The sequence below is a fragment of the Mesoplodon mirus genome (assembly GCF_964341445.2).
Source record: "Mesoplodon mirus genome assembly, chromosome: 7".
Lineage (NCBI taxonomy): Eukaryota > Metazoa > Chordata > Mammalia > Artiodactyla > Ziphiidae > Mesoplodon > Mesoplodon mirus.
Window position 1 is genome coordinate 76955671 of NC_138983.1, and position 14994 is coordinate 76970664.

The 14994-nt window shown below is 39.4% G+C and overlaps 1 long non-coding RNA gene across 2 annotated transcripts in view; it reads left to right on the forward strand.

The window, feature by feature from the left end:
• Positions 1–284: 284 nt before the first annotated feature.
• Positions 285–14994, forward strand: part of LOC309807108 — a 114537-nt gene continuing 99827 nt past the window's right edge. For both annotated transcript variants that reach the window (XR_014294508.1, XR_014294509.1), the window contains exon 1: positions 285–383. This is a non-coding gene — a long non-coding RNA (uncharacterized lncRNA). The remainder of the gene's footprint in view (positions 384–14994) is intronic.

The window sequence follows — 14994 nt, forward strand, 5'->3', positions numbered from 1 at the left end:
GAGGAAAGGCGCTCTGCAGGGAAAGTCACTCTGGCTCTTCTCTCTCGGTCCACCAGCCGGCGACGCTTCTTCTGTAAAAGCATTCCTAGAAAATAACCCTACAACCGGGAAGGGTAGCGATCGTTGAGCGCAGTTTGCAGGAGCCGGTGCCCGCAGCCGGGAGAGGCCCCTCTCCCCCCGCGGCTGGCGCGGAATGTGGCGATCCGGCCAGGGGCGGGGGATGACTTCCGGCGGCCGGAGCTCGGCGCCGGGAGCAGCTGCTGCAGGTGGCAGGTGGGGTGGGGGCCGGCCGAGCTGACCACACACAGACGCGGCGCGGCGGCGCTGCGGCCCCCGGGCAGCCGGCGCCGGGGACATGCGCTGATTCGATCCCTCCGGAGAAGGTAAGCAGCCCGGCTATTATTAGCCTCGGCCACACTGCGCGGTGCTTTCTGCTTGGTTAGTAATGGGGTTTGTAATACAGAGGGAAGAAGGGGAATATCCCTGCCGCCTTCTGCAATGGGAAAAGGAGCAACAACTGAAATTGAAATGTTAATCAGCCAAGTGCTTGAGATTATTGGAGGAGCGGTGTTACTGGGCAAACAAAGAAGGCGGTCAGCCTCTGTAATCTTAAGATAATCAATCATTGCTGTGTTACACTCGCTTAGATATTGAAGAGGATTCCGAATGTAAAATAATTTGAGTTGCACTTTTACGTTGCTACCTTCAACCTTCGCTTGGTTAATTTGTGGTTTGCGAGCAGCAGGTTCTTGTCAGCAGCCTGGAGAAGTAATCGGAAATGTTCCTTCTCCTTTTGCGTTCCTCAGTCTCCTCCCTTTCCAGTTATCAGAATGGGTCTGCACATTTCAACGTCAAACATCCACTTCAATACTGAACCTTTAGAAAGAATCTCAAATTAGAGGAGAAATTTACCTCCTGGAGTTCAGCTTGGGTTGAGCAGCACTTGTCCCCACTTCTCCCTTCATTTACCATCTTCTCTTGTCAATCATTTCATTGATTCCCCCCCACACCCCGGGGATGCTGTGCTCATTAACAAACCAGCTCTTGTCAGCTCCTGTCCACCACCTCTGTTCCGTGACTGATTTTTCAAGGACCCAGAAAGGGCATTGCCTTATACCACGTTTGGACTGTTATCTGTGTCCTTCCCCAAAATGCATGGCATGAAAAATCCTTTAAGCCCAGTACCAATATGGTTTCCGATAACTCCCTTCATTGTAGTCACTGCAGCTACCAGATGGGTTTCAAGGACAGCAGAATCTATTGGGGTGTGAGAAAGAGGGCTCTACCTACATATTTTGCTCCATGTGCATAAGAATAGGTGGAAGTAGAAATGCAAATGTCAGTCTATCCCGTTTTTCTTGAAGGTTTTTTAGTCCAGCTAGGTTGTGAGACAGCTAGCTGGGTAGGGTATGGGGCAAGTCCTCCTGCAAAAGCAAGCAGTGTGTTTGTCCTAGGATTCCCCCAATAACCTCAAAAGAGTTTCCAGAGAGACTTTTCCCCCAGGCAGTCAGAAAGCCAGGGGAGGTGGCCAAGGTAAACCTCAGGTTATTTGGGCATCCTCAAGTTAGTCTCCCCTTTTAGGGGTTCTGACCTAGGATTTCCCCACAAACGCTTTGCTCCTGAGCTCAAGTGCCCATTCTTGTTGCTCACCTAGGGATGTACAATTGAATGATATTCTGTGAAATGGTGAAGATTGCTATGGTGGGGATTGCAAATGTGCCACTTCACCAACAGAGAACAGTTGTAATAAGCCAGACTGTGTGGTGTCTGTGTGCCAATATTCCATTTAAAAAGAGGCTTGTTATCTTTAAATCTGAAATTAAAGAGACGGTTTGACTCAAAAGGCCATGGATTTTATTTTAACAAATTAAAATAGGAGATCAATAAAAAAGAGGGCCAGGGTTTACAGCTAGCCTTCTTACCTTTTTTTTTTGCGGTATGCGGGCCTCTCCCTGTTGTGGCCTCTCCCGTTGCGGAGCACAGGCTCCGGACGCGCAGGCTCAGCGGCCATGGCTCACGGGCCCAGTCGCTCCGCGGCATGTGGGATCTTCCCCGACCGGGGCACGAACCCGTGTCCCCTGCATCGGCAGGCGGACTCTCAACCACTGCGCCACCAGGGAAGCCCCTTACCTTCTTTTTTAAATATTGCTTTAGAACAAGATACTGGTTCTGAAAAATCATGTTACTTCTATTATATATCGTTATTGTTTTTCTGATTACAAATTCTCTATTTATAAATACACTTGGGAAAGATTTGAGTTGGTTTCTTTGTCTCTATCTTCAGTATATGAGGCAGAAGGAGTGGAGGCGGGTGGGCAAATCCCACTCCAAATGGCCCACTCAGAGAGAACTGTTCCCCGGACCATGCAAAGCTCTGGACCGAAATTGTTTTGGCTGGTTGTTATTATTATCTTTAAATTTGGTTTGGGTTTGAAATATTAAATTTTCAATATCCTAAAATTTTGACTCAGGCACACCAAGTAGAAGAGAGAACAAAGAACAAGAATAGCAAAACTATTTTCCACCTTTCTTACCTAATTGTAAAATATTTAATTATATGAATAATTATTCTGAATAATAAGTGAAAAACATATTAAAATAATAATTCATTTTTAAGAAAGTAGCCCAAGGTTTATGAAATACAGGTTAGTGCAATTGATCTCAAGTACAGTAAAAATTTCTGTAATTTTAAAAGGTGTTTTTATGTTGAGTATTAGTACATGAAAATATGCTAATGATGGTTAGAAATTGAAATGTCTGTTACTTGGTTTCTGAAGAAACTGAATTCTTTGGCAAGAAATGGGTCAGGATTAGGGGACTGGAGCCGCCAAAGCCGGCATCATACCTGCCAGTGATTTTATAGGTGAGATGAATGCATTAAGTTATGGATTAGGGTTGGAGAAGCCTTCTGGGGAAGAAAGAAAACAAGATAGAAAATAGAATTTGTTATTTTAGTGCAACTAAGATAAGTAAATTTAAGTTATTTCTGAGTTTGGACTTCGTTATATTTCAACAATTTCTGAGGAAAGTTTCTAAATTCAAAGCCCTAGGTAGAAATAGTTGTATGATTTCCTATCCGAAACTGATTTATGACTCTATTTCCTTTGTTAAAAACGTTTCCCAGAGAAAGGCAAAATTAATTGCCCGGTGTTAAGGAGGAGGAGTAATACCAAATAGAAGGATGTACGCTATTAGTTGCTAAATGAACTGTGGGAACTTTTTTGTAGATTTGACAAGATAGAATTGAAATCAATCTGTTGCTTTCCAATCACGTAAAAAAAAAACATTTAGTCTGGTGGGTGGTCAGTGTTATCAGTAATTTAAGACTTGAGTACCGATTTAGGATTCAAAGTTGCCTCTCCTTACAAAAGGCATTTTCTGGTGCTGCATTACTGCCATTAGCTACAATTGAAAGAGACTTATCCTGAGATTTTGAAAAACAGAAAAAGAAATAGTAGGATTAATAAGGCTTTGCCTCCACTGAGAATGGGTAGAAAAAGTGCTATTTTGAAAGTTATCAATGGCCTCTTAATTGCCAGATTTCTGCGCTGTTTCAACCTGCTCTTTATGTCTTTATTTTTAAGTTCTCTTCTAAGTTCTTTTTTAAAAATTTTACTGCTTAGTGTTTTATTCACTAAAATAGCATTTTTAATTGAAGTAGAGTTGATGTGTAATATTATATAAGTTACAGGTGTAAAATATAGTGACTCACAATGTTTAAAGGTTATACTCCATTTATAGTTATTCTAAAATATTGGCTATATTTTCTGTGCTATGTAATATATCCTTATAGCTCATTTTATAATAATAGTTTGTACCTCCTAATCTCCTATCCCTATATTGTTCTTTTTTTTAAATTAAATACTTGTGTTCAAAAGTATTATTAATAAGTAATATATAAAGAGATATCTCTTTATCTAGTTTCTCAGTAATCCCCTTAAATTACCTCATGACCAGCCTAGAACAAGTGCTGTTTATTTCTAGTTTGTGCCTCATGATATCACAACTATATGTCTTCATTTGTTCCTTTCACTCACCCTGCTACACGTTGAAACCTTGCTCACAGCATACACTGCCTCTTCCATGAACCCTTCCCCATACCCACCTTCCTTCTCATTTCAGATGTGTTTCTCCCTTGTCTAAATTCCTATGGCACTTCCTATTTTGGTCTATCCTTTAGTTTGAACATGATTTGCTGTTGTAAAATAACCCTAGAGAGCAGAGTCTTTGACTAACGACTTTTTATTACCTGCAACTCATAATACAGTGCCTAGCTATGTATATGCAAAGTAGATGTTCAGCAGTTTGATGTTAGTGAAGAAATTAGCTATTATTTTCCAGGGGTGTATATCCACCTACTCTGATATCCAAGTTAGGCTCTAAATAATGTGTGCAAGTACGTTTTAGTTTAAAATCCCTATATAATAATATAGTGAAAGTACATTCAAACAGTTATATTCAACAAAAGTTATTGTGAGCTTACATGCCCTTAAGTGGATATTGGCTCATCCGTATCAAAAAGCATAGTAAGCATTACAAAAGAAAACTTCAAAGAAGACATTGTACCAGCTTTCAGTATGCTTTCATTCTACTGAAAACAAGTAAGCAGGGGAAGATGTCTTGCATAAGTAAGTACTAGTCTTAAAGCGCTCTGCTAGGTACTTTCATCTATGGTGTATAATTTCATCCTTCTACTATATGCTAATTTTACGCTGAGACTCAGAGATCTTACCTAAATGGCAGAGATTCTTTCCACATTCACATGCTGTTCTTTGAAGTGTTAACGAGTGAAGGAAAACTATAAAACATAATCAGAGTAGTTTAAAATTGTTTTGTGATCAGGCTTTCCAGTGCTTTTTAAACTTTTGGGTCTTAACATCCCCTTTAATAATTCAATAAAGGCTATGCATCCACTCCCCAAGTACATACACAACACACACACACAGAATTTTGCCTGTAATTGCAGGTGTTTGCGGACCTAATAAAGCCCTCCTTTGCAAATGCTTTAAGGACATCTACGCTGGGTTCAGTTTTTCTTTTTGCTTGTTCTATGCTTAATATTTATTTTTGTACCTATTAAAATTAAACAAATTGTTATCTGTTATAGTTGAGGTATAAACCTAAGCAGCTTCGTACTTTACAACTTTTCTTTTTGCATTTTTGTATTCTGTCCTTCTCTCTCACACAAACACACACATTTATATAAATGAGATCAAATAATACTTTTCTGTGAAGAGAATGCTTAGAATTTATTCTTAACGATTTTTCTATATATCACACGTCAGTGTTAGCTATAGTCATCATGTTGTACATTATGTCCATAGTATGTATTTATCTTACAATTGGAAGCTTGTACCTTTGACCGTCTTCCTCCAATTTCCCCTCCCCTGACCCTCTGTCTCCTGTAACCACAGGTCTGATCTCTTTTTCTATGATTGTTTTCTTTTTTTTTAGGTTCCACACATAAGTGAGATCATATAGTGTGCCTTTCTTTCTCTGACTTATTTAACTTAGCATAAAGCCTTCAAGGTCCATTTCTGTTGTCTCAAATGGTAGCATTTCTTTGTTTTCTTACAGATGAATAATATTTCAGTGTGTGTGTGTGTGTGTATACCTATAATATGTATATACCTATAAATATATAAAACAATCTCTTTACCCACTTGTCCATCAATGGGCACTTAGATTGTTTCCATGTCTTGGCTATTATAAATAATGCTGCTATGAACATGGGGGTGCAGATATCTTTTTGAGTTAGTGTTTTCATTTTCTTTGGATATATTCCTAGAAGTGGAGTTGCTAGATATATGTAGTTCTAGTGTTAATTTTTGAGGCTCCTCCATACTGTTTTCCATACTGGCTTTACCAATCTACAATCCCACCAACAGCACAAGGCTTCCCTTTTCTCCACATCCTCACGAGCATTTGTTATCTCTTGACATTTTTGAGGATGACTGTTCTAACAGGTGTGAGGTAATATCTCAATGTGGTTTTAATGTGCATTTCCCTAATGACTAGTGGTATTGAGCATCTTTTCATGTACCTGTTGGCTTTTCGTGTGTCTTCTTTGGAGGAATGTCTGTTCGGGTCCTTTGCTCATTTTTTTAATTGGGTAATTTTTTTTTTTTTTTTGCTATTGATTTGTATGAATTTTTAATTTATTTTGGATATTAACCATTATCAGATATATGGTTTACAAATACGTTTTTCCCATTCTATAGGTTGTCTTTTCAATCAGTTTGTTGATTTGTTTTTGTTTTTGTTTGCTGTGCAGAAGCTTTTTAGTTTGATGTAGTTCCATTTGTTTATTTTTTATTTTGTCGTTTGTGTTTTCAGTGTCATATCCAAAAAGTCATTACCAAATCCATGTAATGAGCTTTATTCCTATGTTTTCTTCTGGCAGTTGCATAGTTTCAGGTCTTACATTTGAGTCTTTAATCCAATTCAAGTTAGTTTTGCGAGTGGTATAAGATATTGGTCCAATTTCATTCTTTTACATGTGAATATCCAATTATCCCAGGGTTCCCTTGTATGTAACTTCTCTCTTTTCTCTTGCTGGTCTTAAAATTCTTTCTTTGTTTTTGACTTTTGTTGATTTAATTGCAATGTGTCTCAGAGTAGCCCTATTTGAGTTCAACCTGTTTGGGCTTGTTTGGGCTTCATGGATATGGATGTCCATTTCTCATCCTAGGTTTGGGAAGGTTTCATCCATTATTGCTTTAAATATACTTTTTTTTCCCTTTCTCTCTCTCTTTTCTTTTTCTGGAATTCCCGTAACATGAACATTGTTTACTTTATTGTGTCCCATAATTTCCATAGGCTTTCTTCACTCTTTTTATTCTTTTCCTTTTTGTTCCTTTCACTGGGTAATTTCTAAAGTTCTATCCTCCAGTTTGCTGATTCTTTCTTCTGCATGGTCAAATCTACCTTTGAAACTTTCTATTGAATTCTTCAGTTCAGTTATTGTATTTTTAAAATCTGGTGCTCCTGTTTTTTTGATGTTGCTATTTCCTTGTCAACCTTCTTGTCTTGTTCATGCATTGTTTTCCTAATTTCACTTAGCTGTCTGTGCTTTCTTGTAGTTCACTAAACTTCCTTAGGAGGATTATTCTGAATTCTTTGACAGTTCATAGATACTCTTTTTTTTTTTTTTTTTTTTTTTTTTTTTGCGGTGTGTGGGCCTCTCACTGTTGTGGCCTCTCCCGTTGCGGAGCACAGGCTCCGGACGTGCAGGCTCAGCGGCCATGGCTCACGGGCCCAGCCTGCTCTGTGGCATGTGGGATCCTCCCGGACCGGGGCACGAACCCGCGTCCCCTGCATCGGCAAGCAGACTCTCAACCACTGCGCCACCAGGGAAGCCCAGATCTTTATTTTTTTAAGGTCAGTTATTGGAGTTTTATTAGTTTCCTTTGGTGGTGTCATATTTGCCTAATTTTTGTGATCCTTGATTCCTTACATTGGTATCTGCATATGTGAATAATTGGGCTCTTCCTCCAGACTTTACTGGGTATTATATTCAGTAGTAGTAGTACATGGGGCTATGAATTAGTTTCCTGGCAGAGAATCAGAGCTTGTATAGGACCTGGCTCTGGACAGGACCCAGAGCCTGTATAGTTCATTGTTTGGGAACCCAAATCAGGCCAGAGTGTGCACTTAATTCCCTGGTCAGGTGAGGGCACTGGTTTTGCCCTGCAGATGGGGGAGGCCACAGGCTGTGCTGTGTGTTCAAGTGCCACTGTATCTAGGGCTGTTTAATGGGCTGTACAGCTTCCCATGTTCTCTGGCTAGGTTCCCCAGTTGGACATGCTGAAGGCTGTATTCAGTGATGAGTAGGGCTATGAATTAGATTTCCTGCCTGGGTGCAGCAGGAGAAGCAGCTGTAAAGCCAGTAAAGCTCTTTGTTGTCTTAACTCAAGCTGATCCACACTCCACGTTCTGTGGCTGAACAAGGCCACTGGCTTTGCTTTGCAGACTGTCAGCTCTGCCTACCCTTCTCTAGGCTTGAGCACTGCTGGGCCGCACAGTTTCTAGGAGTTGTCACCAATCCTTCTAGTCAGATGGGCCAGGAAGACACTCTCCACAGCAGATGGGATGGGGCTAGTCCCAGTTCCTTTGCCTGGGTGGGATGAGGAGGGGCCACTCCAGGCTACTCTTAATTTCTGAAACAGGCTCCCCAGTTGGGAGGAGCTGGGAGCTCCTCTCAGCCTTGGATATGAATTAATCTCCGTGCCTGTGCATGGTACTGGATCCCTCCACACCTGATACTGGCTCTGCTTTGTACCAGAGCCAGTGATGAGCTCTGGCTGCCTGCCTCTTGGCTGGAGCACGACTGGGCCAAATAGCTTCCAGGATTTATTGCCAGCCCTTTTGGTCAGATGGCCAGAAGACACTGTCCACAGTGGGTGGGCTGTGACTCTGCTCTTTCCCTGGCTATGGGCAAACCAGGTTCAAGGGCCAGATGCGTATCAGGTGGATCTGTAGCCTGAGTTCCCTGGTTGTAGTGCCCCGCCAACCTGGCTCTGTAGATAAGCAAAGATGCCCGTTGTGATCCCTACTTGGGCACTGCAGGTATGAATTCCATCGGTCACAATCCACGTGCTGGCTGCTGCATGCCCCTTCCCCCTTCATCACAGCCCGACTTGTAGTGGTCAAGCCCTGCAGACTCCCCTGCAGTCCCAGTGGAGCAGGTTAGAGCAGTGGCTCCCACAAAGCAGCCCCGATGTTAGTGGTGGAGCTTGCCGTCCCCCAGTTCTCTTCTCCTACTGGAGGAACCAGAGGTTCACGGGAGGCCTCACCCATGGTGCTCCACTGGCCTGGGGGAGGGGCAGCGTGGTCAACGTGTAGCTCCTTCTCTCACCCTTCGAATGCAGTCTGTCTTGGTCTCTGTGGTGCACGGGGGTGCTTCAGCCTCACCTCCATGTTCTAGGATTCTCTCAAATACTGTCCTGTTTCCAAATAATTGTTAGTTGTTCCTCCTGGGGGGGGGGACGCGGAGCCAGGAATGACCTTGGTGATGTCACCCCACCCTGGGCTTACCTTGACAATATGTGTGTTCTTTATAGCCCAGACATTTCTGGTGCTTGAAATGAGGTTCTCCTTTTATTGTTCTCCCTGCTTTAGGACCTAAAATGGGAGCTCTTCCTTAGCACTGGCACAAAGGCTGCTGAGATGACTAGGAAGCAAGTGCCATGGAGGATAGTGAATCAAAGAACCTTGATTCATGGAAAAGGAATCCCAGAAGGAGCTCTAAACGTTACACATTCCAAAGGATTTATTCAGGGTTTTCCAATCAAAATCATTTTTACAAAAAAGAAACAGTTCTCAGACTTAGAGTAGTATACTGCCAAGTATGTGGAAGAACATTGCCAGCAGTTGAGTGGTGTGGTCTGCTTTGAAATATATTCAGTTTTCTTAGGATGGACATATGTCTACTTCAGAGTTACTATTTCTTTCTACTAATGCTGTCTACAGTAATATATTTGCTTTTGCCAAGTTAAGAAAACAATGACATCCCTCCCAGGTTCTAAAACAATTACCAGCATAAAAATACATTAAAATTTTTCGCTGATACTTAAGGAAACCAGTACTAGCTAGCATTCCTACTGATGCTGGTATTCAAAGAGAGGCATGACAAAACCATTAATCTGGAAGAAACCGGGTTGGAAAGATGGAGAGAAAGAACTCAAGAGGACTACTTAAGCTGTTGCTTTCTTTACATGTCCCCAGATATGATAATAACCATATAAGCTCCTAAAATAAGTGCAATTTTATGCAAACTTCATAGTATGCCTAGTAGGAGGTAAATTTTTACTTTATTTTATAGTATATTTTTATTTTTTATTTTGGTAAAATGTCCCATAATGTAAAATTTACCATTTTAACCATTTTTAAGTGTATCATTTATTGGTATTAAGTACATTCACAATGTTGAGCAACCATTATCATTATCCATTTTAAGACCTTTCTTATTATCCCCAACAGAAACTGTACTCACTAAACAATAACCCCTTATTTCTCCCCTCCCCTTAGCCTCTGGTTAACTCTATTCTGTTTTCTGGGTTTATAATTTGCCTATTCTAACTACCTCATATAAGTGGAATCACACAATAGTTGTCCTTTTGTGTCTGGCTTCTTTCACTTAACATAGTGTTTTCAAAGTGTATCCATGTTATAGCATGTAGCAGCATTTCATTCCTTTTTAAAGCCATACAATGTATAGTGATTTTTAGTTGCAAAACACTTTTAGTACATTGTGTTTCTATTATATTAATGATATCTAGCATACATCACTACCATATTACCTTTAGTAGATGCCCAGTAATGTGTACTATGAGTGAGCCATAATTTCATTCAGTCAAAACCCATTGATAAACATTTATTAAGTTCCAAACAGTTTTATGATTTCAAGAAATGTGGTAATGGACATAGAGGTTCATGTCTTTATGTGCTGGAGCTTTTACTTTTGATGGAAGAATTCTTGGAGTGGCATGGAATGGTATTGTTGGGTCAGAGATTATGCAGAAACATTTATAATTTGAATACATACATTGACTATAAAAACCATCAACTTCTTCAACAGATAATATTCCTGTAATTTATGTAACCACTTATGACTGTCTTAACAATGAATGCAAGTAATATAAGGGAATCCACTTCATGTGATTTGAGCAAGGAAACATTCTCACTTTTTTCATTTCTAGTTCATGGAAGAAAATTCCTATACACAAGTATTGAAATATTTCAAGTCTCTGGATCACACATTTTATCATTTCAGAAATATTACAGCGTACATCACGGATGTCAGTCAAGTCTTGTAACAACAGTGTAGAAAACTAGTAACATTTATAGCTAGTTTCTTTTTAAGCTTCAGCAATGGATCAATTCTATCCAGCCTAATCTGTAATTTTAATTAGATTAATTTTTAAAATAAAAAAGATTAATTTTTAATTTAAAAGTATTTTTAGTTCATATTTATGTACCTGCATTATGGTAAATCTTTTATTTGGTGGTATTTTTCCTTAGTTTCTCTTTAGAGTATCTTTTAAAATTTATTTTTAAACAGAATAATTAAAGCCCAAAGATGAGAATGTCTCATTTAAGCTAAACTAAAGAATGTTGGAATAGCTGAAGTAGGAACACAATTGGCACAACCTTTCACTACCCTCCATAGACTGTTCTGATTTGCATGGTCCAAGAAAGGAGAAACAGATAACTTGCTGGGGATTGCATCCTGCTTTACTTAAATTAGACATTAACAGGCTAAAAGGGCAAGGATGAAGCAACATGTTTATAACATAGTTTTGAAAAGCTACTTAAAGGTGAAGGGTGGCAAGAACACAGACAGACACACCCTCGACATTTCACTACAATATTTTAAGGTATGCCTTTTCTTTGGTTGATAGGGATGGAGGGACCTATTAATAAACATTTCTCCTATTTACTTTTGTCTTTATTGCTGTCTCATCAAACCCTCCTTAAAAAACAGACATAAAACAAATAAGCATTCTGACTTTTGCCGAATAAGCACCAACAAGCTCACATCTTAAACAATGGACTGCAATGGCTGTGAGACTGAGGATGCTTGGTCATTGCAACAGTGGCAGCAACACGACCCGCTTTGTTCCCTCTGTTGTGCACTGCGGAGTCTGAGCATAGAGAGAAGCCAGTGATACCTTTAGGCCATTCCTTACACTCCTCTCCATGCTCTTTCACACTCAGGTTCTCTGGTCATCTCAGGGTAGTGAAAGACCACCAGGATGCTAATACCCTCTATCCACTCACACAACTTAATGCTTCTGACACTTGCAGAAATATGTCGAATCTGAATTGGTGGTACCCAATAGAGTCACTAAGAATAATCCGTCAGACTCACCAAATCCAAATTCAGATTTAAAGGCCATCAAATTTTAAAGATAACGAAGATTTTAAGATTTCAATATTTGTTATATATGGTCGTATGTAAAAATTTAGAAAAGTAAAATTATATGTTTAGCTTTTTAATTATAAGCTATATTCACTGGAGAATTAATGCATTTTTAAAAGAATTCATTCTGAAAAGATTACATTAGCACTTTTTTTAAACCACTACCCTCAAAAATAAATTGTGACAAATCATTGTTCACCCAAGTTTATCTATCTCTCATCTCAAGGAAGTGAGTTGTTCTTGGGGAAATTGCTTTCATCTAATTTGTGCTTTTCTGCAGTGGATCAAGCTGAAATGAAATGGGGCTGACATTCTTAACTATTATTACGTGCCCACATTTACCAGAATTACCTAATGATCAGTACCGAAGAGTTTTATAATAAATAAATATGTATGTATTGAGAGTCTCCACTGATAAAAGTTAGTTGAGACATGGCTGGTGATCCCGTAGAAGAGATATCTAGCTTATATTTCTTACGTCATCTCCATAGGAGAAAGCAATCCAGGATTGCAAAGCAAGGCATGAGACAGTAGCATTTGGTGTATTCTATAAACTTTTAGATTTCTCGGGAGCTCATTGGTATTATATATTGTGGTGAGCACTCAAATGTAAACTGTGACTTTAAAATAGTAAAATATCAAGACCGTAAAAATTCCTGCAACTTAAATGGTCAGTTTGGTATTTGGCTTTATTATAGGCATTTGCAAGATATTTATTAAACAACGAAATGAACCAATACCAGTTAATTTTGAAAACTGCCTTCCTAATACAAAAGAATTGGTATTCTACACAAGTTCCTTGTGACTATTTTTGTAGGTGTGGTGGGAATGAATTATGGATGGCACTACCCTTTCTCCTGTTTCTTGTCTGAGGTTTTGGTAAGGTGCAAGTTAGAGGTGATGGACCTTAAAGTTTGAGCAGTTCAAGACACTCAACCAGTAAGTCAGAAAGAGAAAGACAAATACCATATGCTAACACATATATATGGAATCTAAGAAAAAAAAAATGTCATGAAGAACTTAGGGGTAAGACGGGAATAAAGACACAGACCTACTAGAGAATGGCCTTGAGGATATGGAGAGGGAGAAGGGTAAGCTGTGACAAAGTGAGAGAGTGGCATGGACATATATACCAAACGTAAAATAGAAGCTAGTGGGAAGCAGCCGCATAGCACAGGGAGATCAGCTCAGTGCTTTGTGACCACCTAGAGGCGTCGGAAAAGGAGGGTGGCAGAGAGGGAGATGCAAGAGGGAAGAGATATGGGAACATATGTATAACTGATTCATTTTGTTATAAACCAGAAACTAACACACCATTGTAAAGCAATTGTATTCCAACAAAGATGAAAAAAAAAAAAAAAACAGTGAGTAGAATTCAAATAAGTACTAGTAGATATAAAAATAATAAAAAATAAATTTTGGCAATAAGATAAATAAATAAATAAACACACTCAACCAAGCACAGTCCATTTTCCCAGGACAAGAAAACATATGACATTACTCTTCTTTTTTCAACCACAATGGATTTGAACTTTTAGAAAATTGAAAATGCAAGATACAGATTTTATTGTTTTTAAGTAATTTATTTATTTATTTATTCCTGGTGGTGTTGGTTCTTCGTTGCTGTGCATGGGCTTTGTCTAGTTGTGGGGAGCTGGGGCTACTCTTCATTGCGGCGCGGGCTTCACATTGCGGTGGCTTCTCTTGTTGCAGAGCATGGGCTCTAGGGCACACCGGCTGCAGTAGTTGCGACGCACGGTCTCAGTAGTTGTGGCTTGCGGGCTCTAGAGCACAGGGTCAGTAGTTGTGGCGCATGGGCTTAGTTGCTTTGCGGCATGTGGGATCTTCCCAGACCAGGGTTCGAACCCATGTCTCCTGCATTGGCAGGTAGATTCTTAACCACTGCGCCACCAGGGAAGCCCAAGATACAGATTTTCATAAGAAAATATTAGTCAACAGTTCTCTTATCTCTATGTCTTTTTCTATCCCATTGATTGTGAAGAATACACTCATAGAGAAAGCAAAATCTACATCAGTTGAAAATTTTTTCCACCTGCATGCATGTTATAGTGGATGTGTAACATCTTCACAGGGTTTGTGAAATCACTATTTCACCACAAAAATTAAATATGACCCTAAAATGATCTGACACTAATTAGTCCATTGAATAAGGGGAGGAGGATTGGCATCTTGGTCATTGTTTAGAAGAAAAAAAAATCATTAACCTGTTAGGCAAAATACTTGTCTTTAAAATATCCCTTAATAAATATAATAGAAAATGAAATAAAATGGCAGTACAGTGTTATGAAAGGAAAGCAATTGGGTTGATCTCAAAGTGAGTATAAAAATCAATGTTTTTTGTTTAGTTTGTTAATAATTTTATTCTTAGAGCTCTCAGGCAGCTAGCTTTTGGTCATTTTTAAGATCAATCGAAAAGTCTAAACATTATTTTTAAGGTATGCAGCTCACAAGGCCCTCCTCCCCTCCTTTCTCTCTTTCTTTTAATCTTTTAGTTTATTTTGGGGAGTTTTGGCTACCATTTATGTTCTAATCATGTTTTTCAGGAAGTGAATTTGAACTTTGAACCTCACCTAGTTTGAATCCTACCTCTATTGTTTTCTATCTCTATGACTTAGGGTAAGTTACTTAACCACTGTGAATTGTTTCTGGATATTTAAAACAGGAAAATCACAGGGTTGTTGCGAAGATTAAAGAAGATAACATAAAAGGGAACTTATTGCAGTGTTTGAGACATAGTAAGGGTTAGTAAACATTTCCAGTTTTTACCTTTCTAATTCTCGTGAGCAGTTTACAATGAGATCTCATTACCACAGATTTTCCCTAAAATTATGAACCTTTTCCCACCCCTCTCCATTTTAAAGCAAACCTTGAAATGACTGAACCTCATAGGAAGATGTCTCAATGCAGGTAATCCCAGTAGCAGGAGAGGTTGAAGCTACCACAATGCAAAGTTGTCAGGCTCTGATCTGGCAGTAGCTGTGGGAATTAGTCTTAGCTTCTGTTTTTAACTCTGCAAGGAGTTGATTGGATGACCTGGAGAACTCACGTGG